Source organism: Triticum dicoccoides, chromosome 2B, assembly GCF_002162155.2.
Source record: "Triticum dicoccoides isolate Atlit2015 ecotype Zavitan chromosome 2B, WEW_v2.0, whole genome shotgun sequence".
Lineage (NCBI taxonomy): Eukaryota > Viridiplantae > Streptophyta > Magnoliopsida > Poales > Poaceae > Triticum > Triticum dicoccoides.
Window position 1 is genome coordinate 505,380,763 of NC_041383.1, and position 9,680 is coordinate 505,390,442.

A 9,680-nucleotide genomic window follows, 5' to 3' on the forward strand; every position below is an offset into this window, starting at 1 on the left:
ACACCCAATACAATGGTAAATGTATAGGTGCACTAGTTCGGCGAAGAGATGGTGATACAAGTGCAATATGGATAGTAGATAACGGTATTTGTAATCTGAAATTATAAAAACAGCAAGGTAGCAAGCGATAAAAGTGAGCGTAAACGGTATTGCAATGGTAGGAAACAAAGCCTAAGGTTCATACTTTCACTAGTGCAAGTTCTCTCAACAATAATAACATAACTGGATCACATAACTATCCCTCAACATGCAACAAAGAGTCACTCCAAAGCCACTAATAGCGGAGACCAAACGAAGAGATTATGGTAGGGTACAAAACCACCTCAAAGTTATCCTTTCTGTTCTATCTATTCAAGAGTCCGTAGTAAAATAACATGAAGCTATTCTTTATGTTCAATCTATCATAGAGTTCGTACTAGAATAACACCTTAAGATACAAATCAACCAAAACCCTAATGTCACCTAGATACTCCATTGTCACCTCAAGTATCCGTGGGTATGATTATACGAGATGCATCACACAATCTCAGATTCATCTATTCAACCAACACAAAGTAATTCAAAGAGTGCCCCAAAGTTTCTACCGGAGAGTCAAGATGAAAATGTGTGCCAACCCCTATGCATAGATTCCCAAGGTCATGGAACCCGCAAGTTGATCACCAAAACATACATCAAGTAGATCACGTGAATATCCCATTGTCACCATAGATAAGCACGGCAAGACATACATCAAGTGTTCTCAAATCCTTAAAGACTCAATCCGATAAGATAACTTCAAAGGGAAAACTCAATCCATTACAAGAGAGTAGAGGAGGAGAAACATCATAAGATCCAACCTTAATAGCAAAGCTCGCGATACATCAAGATTGTGCCAAATCAAGAACACGAGAGAGCGAGAGATCAAACACATAGCTACTGGTACATACCCTCAGCCCCAAGGGTGAACTACTCCTTCCTCGTCATGGAGAGCGCCGGGATGATGAAGATGGCCATCAGTGAGGGATCCCCCCTCCGGCAGGGTGCCGGAACAGGGACCCGATTGGTTTTTGGTGGCTACAGAGGCTTGCGGCGGCGGAACTCCCAATCTATTGTGTTCCCCAAAGGTTTTAGTGTATATGGACATATATAGGCGAAATAAGTCGGTTAGGGGAGCCACGACGGGCCCACGAGGGTGGAGGGCGCGCCCAGGGGGGTGGGCGCGCCCCCTACCTCGTGGCCTCCTCGAAGCTTCCCTGACTTGAGCTCCACGTCTCCTGGATCACATTCGTTCCAAAAATCACACTCCCGAAGGTTTTATTCCGTTTGGATTCCGTTTGATAATTCTTTTCTTCGAGACACTGAAATAGGAAAGAAAACAACAATATGGGATGGGCCTCCAGTTAATAGCTTAGTCCCAAAAGTAATATAAAAGTGTATAATAAAGCCCGTAAACATCCAAAACAGATAATATAATAGCATGAATGATTCATAAATTATAGATATGTTGGATACGTATTAGCATCCCCAAGCTTAAATCCTGCTCGTTCTCGACTAGGTAAATGATAAAAGAAAGAATTTATGAAGTGTGAATGCTAGCAGGTGCACAAGTTTGATCAATGATAATTTCAATCACCTGTTCTAGCATGATTATATGTCATAGCAGTAGTTCATCTCATAAAACTTTTAATGATCAAGTAACAAGCTATTCACATGTTAAAGCATAGACCATAAACTTTCTTGAAAACTAGCAAACTTCATTCTTAGTCATCAAACAATTGCAATTCATCTTATTTTCAAGAAGGGTCTATGTCAAAGCTTTGATTTAGCAAACTCCACATACTCAACTATCATATAGTCTTCCATGATTGCTACCACTCAAAACATATTTTTAGAACAAATAGCATCCATCAAACACAGAGAAAGATAGGGGCTTAGTGTTTCGCCTCCCAACTCACTTATCATATAGATAATTGTCAACAATAATAATTCATGATCAAATATATTTGCATGGCCATATATGCTTAGATCTTTCCCCAACACACAATGCTTGCCAACTAAAGAGTAGGTAGGAATGAGAAGGAATACTACTGACTCTTGCATAAAAGTAAAAGATAGGCCCTTCGCAGAGGGAAGCAGGGAATTGCAGAGGTGCCAGAGCTCGATTTTCAAATAGAGATGAAAATAATTTTGAGAGGTATGCTTTCATTGTCAACATAACAACCAAGAGTTCCCAATATCTTCCATACTACATACATTATAGGCGGTTCCCAAACAGAATGGTAAAGTTTTTACTCCCCGTCCACCAACAATCATCAATCCATGGCTTGCCCGAAACAACGGGTGCCTCCAACTAACATCAACCCTAGGGACGTTTTGTTTGCAATTATTTTTTATTTGATTTTGATCTTTTGATCATGGGACTGGGCATCCCAGTTACCAGCCTTTTTTCTCGTGAATGGTGAGTGGAGTCCACTCATCGTGAGAATAACCCACCTAGCATGGAAGATATTGACAGCCCCTAGTCGCTGCATGAGCGATTCGGGCATACAAAACATATTATCATTTGAAGGTTTAGAGTTTGGCACATGCAAATTTACTTGGAATGGCAGGTAAATACCGCATATAGGTAGGTATGGTGGACACTCATGGAAGAAACTTGGTTCAAGGAATTTGGATGCACAAGCAGTATTCCCACTTAGTACAGATATTTAGGCTAGCAGAGGTTTCTAAAAAGCAAGCACCACATGTTGGAGGATCTCTAACAATATAACTTCTATACAAATACACCCAAGCATAACTCATTATGTTGTCTTCCTTGTCCAATTTCAACTAATTTGCTCAGGTTTGAAAATAAGTAATGGGGCTCACAATCATAGAAGATGTCTAAGATAGTATATTTATATGTGAAATCTCTCTTCCTCCAATATTCTTTCATGAATTGTTCAAGTGACCAATACAATGTTTGCTAACCTTCAATAAATTTACCACCTCTACTTCTTAGATGTGAAGTCATTACTCTCAATGGGGTAAGCATATGAAACATATATAATTTTAGATTTATGATATTCAAATCATTCAACCATTTACTCATAGGATATAAGTGAAGCACACGAGTAAATGACAAACTACTCCAAAAAGATATAAGTGAAGATCAATGAGTAGTTAAATAATTATGTAGCAATGTGAAGACTCTCTCTCATTTAAGAATTTCAGATCTTGGTATTTTATTCAAACATCAAGCAAAACAAAAGAAAATGGCATTGCAAGGATAGCACGACTCATGTGAAGAAGCAAAAACTTAGGTTCAACCGATACTAACCGATAATTGTTGAAGAAGAAAGGTGGGATGCCTACCGGGGCATCCCCAAGCTTGGATGCTTGAGAATTCTTGAAATATTATCTTGGGGTGCCTTGGGCATCCCCAAGCTTGAGCTTTTGTGTCTCCTTAATTCCTCTCATATCATGGTATCTCTATTTCTCAAAAACTTCATCCACATAAAACTCAACAAGAACTCGTGAGATAAGTTAGTATAAACCAATGCAAAAACCTTATCATTTTCTACTGTAACAAATCACTAAAATTATTATTCAACATTGAATACTAAACGTGTCTGCATATTTAATACTCCTATCATTAAATAGAATCATTAAACAAGCAAACATATGCAAATAATGCAAACATAACAGTAATCTGCCAAAATAGTATAGTCTGTAAAGAATGCAAGATTCATCATACTTACCTAACTCCAAAAATTATGAGAAAAATACTACGCTGTATAAGATTTATCAGATCTCAATATGAAAAAAGTTTCAACATTATATCATTCTCTTACTTTTCTAGGGAATTTTTGCAACTGCGGTAAACTTTCTGTTTTGAAACAGCAACATGTATACTTGCAAAATAAGCATGGTAAAGGCTATCCTTCACATTTTTTATTGAAAATAGAGATGCAAAACATTATTATAAATAACAGAAAGCATATACTAACAAAATAAAATGACGCTCCAAGCAAAACACATATCATGTGGTGAATAAAAATATAGCTCCAAGTAAAGTTACCAATGAACGAAGACGAAAGAGGGGATGCCTTCCGGGGCATCCCCAAGCTTAGGCTCTTGGTTGTCCTTGAACATTACCTTGGGGTGCCTTGGGCATCCCCAATCTTAGGCTCTTGCCACTCCTTATTCCATAGTCCATCGAAACTTCACAACACAAAACTCAACACAAAACTCGTAAGCTCCGTTAGTATAAGAAAATAAATCACCACTTAGGTACTATTGTGAACTCATTATAAATTCATATTGGTGTACTATATACTGTATTACAACTTCTCTATGGTTCATACCTTCTGATACTACTCATAGATTCATCAAAATAAGCAAACAACACAATGAAAACAGAATCTGTCAAAAACAGGACAGTCTTTGTAATCTGTATCATTCGAATACTTCTGTAACTCCAAAAATTCTGAACTAAATTGGCGGGCCTGAGGAATTGTTCTATTAATCATCTGCAAAAATAATCAACCTAAAAGCACTCTCCAGTCAAAAATGGCATCTATTCTCGTGAGCACTAAAGTTTCTGTTTTTTTACAGCAAGATCATAAAGACTTCACCCAAGTCTTCCCAAAGATTCTACTTGGCACAAACACTAATTAAAACATAAAACCACATCTAACTAGAGTCTATATGAATTATTTATTAGTAAACAAGAACAAAAATCAAGGAACAAAAATAAATTGGGTTGCCTCCCAACAAGTGCTAATGTTTAACGCCCCTAGCTAGGCATGATGATGACAATGATGCTCACATAAAAGATAAGAATTGAAACATAACGGGAGCATCATGAAGCATATGACTAGCATATTTAAGTCTAACCCACTTCCTATGCATAGGGATTTTGTGAGCAAACAACTTATGGGAACAATACTCAACTAGCATAAGAAGGTAAAACATGCATAGCTTCAAGATTTTCAACACATAGAGAGGAAACTTGATATTATTGCAATTGCTACAAGCATATGTTCCTCCCTCATAATAATTTTCAGTAGCATCTTGAATGAATTCAACAATATAACCAACACATAAATCATTCTTTTCATGATCTACTTGCATAGAAATTTTACTACTCTCCACATAAGAAAATTTATTCTTATCAATAGTAGTGGGAGCAATCTCAACAAAATAACTATCATGTGAAGCATAATCCAATTGAAAACTAAAATCATGATGACAAGTTTCATGGTTATCATTATTCTTAATAGCATACAAGTCATCACAATAATCATCATAGATAGCAACTTTGTTCTCATAATCAATTGGAACCTCTTCCGGAATAGTGGATTCATCACTAAATAAAGTCGTGACCTCTCCAAATCCAGTTTCATCAATATAATCATCGTAAATAGGAGGCATGATTTCATCATAATAAATATTCTCATCAAAACTTGGGGGACAAAAAATACCATATTAATCAAACATAGCTTCCCCAAGCTTGTGGCTTTGCATATCATTAGCATCATGGATATTCAAGGAATTCGTACTAACAACATTGCAATCATGTTCATCATTCAAATATTTTATGCCAAACATTTTATAGACTTCTTCTTCTAGCACTTGAGCACAATTTTTCTTACCATCATTTTCATGAAAGACATTAAAAAGATGAAGAGTATGAGACAAACTCAATTCCATTTTTTGTAGTTTTCTTTTATAAACTAAACTAGTGATAAAACAAGAAACAAAAAATTCGGTTGCAAGATCTAAAGATATGCCTTCGAGCACTCACCTCCCCGGCAACAGCGCCAGAAAAGAGCTTGATGTCTACTACACAACCTTCTTCTTGTAGACGTTGTTGGGCCTCCAAGTGCAGAGGTTTGTAGGACAGTAGAAAATTTCCCTCAAGTGGATGACCTAAGGTTTATCAATCCGTGGGAGGCGTAGGATGAAGATGGTATCTCTCAAGCAACCCTGCAACCAAATAACAAAGAGTCTCTTGTGTCCCCAACACACACAATACAGTGATAAATTGTATAGGTGCACTAGTTCGGCGAAGAGATGGTGATACAAGTGCAAGATGGATAGTAGATAAAGGTATTTGTAATCTGAAATTAAAAAAACAGCAAGGTAGCAAGCGATAAAAGTGAGCGTAAACAGTATTGCAATGGTAGGAAACTAGGCCTAAGGTTCATACTTTCACTAGTGCAAGTTCTCTCAACAATAATAACATAATTGGATCACATAACTATCCCTAAACATGCAACAAAGAGTCACTCCAAAGCCACTAATAGCGGAGAACAAACAAAGATATTATGGTAGGGTACGAAACCACCTCAAAGTTATCCTTTCTGTTCTATCTATTCAAGAGTCCCTAGTAAAATAACATGAAGCTATTCTTTCCGTTCAATCTATCATAGAGTTCGTACTAGAATAACACCTTAAGACACAAATCAACCAAAACCCTAATGTCACCTAGATACTCCACTGTCACCTCAAGTATCCATGGGTATGATTATACAATATGCATCACACAATCTCAGATTCATCTATTCAACCAACACAAATTAATTCAAAGAGTGCCCCAAAGTTTCTACCGGAGACTCAAGACGAAAACGTGTGCCAACCCCTATGCATAGATTCCCAAGGTCACGGAACCCGCAAGTTGATCACCAAAAAATACATCAAGTAGATCATGTGAATATCCCATTGTCACCACAGATAAGCATGGCAAGACATACATCAAGTGTTCTCAAATCCTTAAAGACTCAATTCGATAAGATAACTTCAAAGGGAAAAATCAATCCATTATAAGAGAGTAGAGGGGGAGAAACATCATAAGATCCAACTACAATAGCAAAGCTCGCGATACATCAACACTACTAGGGAAAAACCTAGTAGCAGCGCGGGTTTTAGGCCTATCAATAGCGTGGGCTGGAGCGCTACTGGTACGGTGCTACAGCTAAAGCTTAGCAGTAGCGTGCCTCAACCATCGCTGCTGCTAAATTGACTTAGTAGTAGCGCTTGCCCAGAGGAGCGCTACTGGTAATAAGTAGTAGCGCTTCTCCCAGCCCGCGCTACTACTATTATTTCATATTTTATTTCTTTTTTATTTCATGTTGTATTCATAAACCTTTACACAAGATTTCAAATAACAGGAATTTAGAGATTGTTTTTAAATCATAATGAGTTATTACATCACGGGGTGAAAGAACCGTGGACTAGTTTCAAGTGGATGTCCATCCACTTGAAACTAATCCGCGGTTCTTTCACCCAATGATATAATAAATATCATCATCATCATCATATCATTAACAACTTATCATCATAATACATCATTGTCATATAACACCTCCTCAAGATCATCGTTTTCATCAATGACTTCACATAGCAAATTGCTCACTAGTCGTAATCACAAGTACTCCTCCTCATCAACTCTAACACACTGTACCACATAATAAACATATTGTACCTCATAGGACCTACTACATTCTCTTAGGACCTACTACATTTTCTAAGGTAAAATAGCAAAAAAACAAGATAGCCCCTGACTCTCCATTATGGAGAATGGAGATTATCCTGTCTCCAATTCTTGCCTTTCGCTGAATGTTACTTCCAAGAACCTCCTTGCGAATGTCCAAACATTTTTTCCATTCTTTAATGAGCATGTGTTCACCGGTTTTAGAAATCTGATATGCACAGGTGAGCTCCCTAGATTTACCCGGCAGTATGTTCAGAACTATAAGGCGACAATTCAGATACATTAGATGAGGCACACAATCTATCAGGAGTTTCTGTTGAAAAACATAGTAATAACTTCGTAGTTAGCAATGATGTACTAGTTTTAGAAGTATGCAAAAGATGCACGGTTGTCGTAATAGTAAAAAATCTTACCAGGGTATCTCCATAGAAGTTACCGTGGTTCAACACGTGCACTAGTAGCACGTATTCACCATAATTTGGAGGAGTTCGATAATAGGTATTGTAATTCTCAAGGTAAGTACAAAATGCGATCAGAGGACTTTTCTCCTTATAAGTTAATTCATAGCCATCAGTGTAGTGGATTTTGTCTACCATCTTCCGCACATTCTTTGAAGAATCAAAATAAGCTATCAACTATTTTGAAATAAACAATATAAATTAGTTAATAACTATGTTTGAGAAACTCACATTGCGGTACAATAGGAAGCGTATCAACAAGGACCCAAATGTCCATATTGTCTTGCTCGATGTCAGGATCACCAAGATCCATGGTGACAATCATACCCTCATAAAAACCATACATTTTGCAAAGTGCTTCCCAATTTTGGCAACCAAAATGGGTTACGCTCTGAGCATTGCACAGATTTACTTCAAAATCCATATCATATGGGTCCTTAGGTGTATTTTCTTTGTTTCAAAATTTTCATGGTCTTCAAAACCCATCCTCTCCCAGACATAGCGTCTTGCATGGCATGGGATAAGCTAGTAGAATTGTATAAGATGAAAATTAGACGTTGAAATAGTTGAAGTCACGCTTAATTATGAAAAAAACACTTGTCGTTGTTGCGTACCGTTTCAACATCGAAGGTCTCCTCGAGCTTAATGCTGAAGCGCTGATCTTCGTCCAGCTCAACAAACCTGTCGCACATACCTCGATCATCGTGGCACCAGCTGCACTCCTCCAGGAGACTGTCATCGTCCGAGTACGACATTTCCTACGTTCATAATTCAAAGATTAAACTTGTACAATTAAATATATGTACTAAAAAACCTAAATTAGATCATTATTTTTCGAGAAAATCCAGGCCACTTGATATTTCCTACATATTCTAGCAGAAGTCATGCTAGAATTCACGGAAAAATCCGGCATGACCTTTGCTAAAAAAGGACATATCGAGGGCCTGAAATTTGCCGGAACAGAAATTAATCAACACTCCGGTAAAATATAGGCCACTCGGAGGTGTAACATGAACATGACCGGCCACTTGGGCAACCACATATCCTATATGAGCAACACAAGATATACATGGAGATTTGGCAGGTCTCACCTCGAGGTCGGAGTGGGTCGGTGATGGGGACGATAGTGGGGATGATGGAGGGGCTCCTTGATTTCTGCAAAAGCAAAAACCCTATAAGTTATCACTAATACGTCCCGAATAATTGCTTAAACTAAAAAAATAACAACAAATATGACATGTTCAACTAGTTCTATTAATTCAACTAGTTCTTACTAAATATAAACTTAATATGAATAGAAAAAAACTAGTTCTTTCTAAAAATAATGTAGTTCAACTAGTTATATTAATTTACTTACTAAACTAGTTCAACTAAAACTAAACTAGTTCAACTAGTTTATTAATTTACTTACTAAAAATACATTAGTTCTATTAATTCAACTAGTTCAGGTAGTTTATTAATTTACTTACTAAACTAGTTCAACTGAAACTAAACTAATTCAACTAAAACTAAACTAGTTCAACTAAAACTAAACTAGTTCAACTACTAAAAATCATTATCTATGAACCCTAAATTAAAATCTACTACTACTAAAAACATCTAGTACTAACTAAGCAGAGAGAAAGGGGGTGGGGTAGGGGTGGGGGGCTTACAGAGAGGGGAGAGACGGTGACGGGGAGGTGCTCGGCGATGAAGAGGTAGGGCGGTGAGGGCGGGCTCGGGATCGGGAGGCGGCGGTGCTAGGCGGGCTCGGGCGGCGGCGGTGA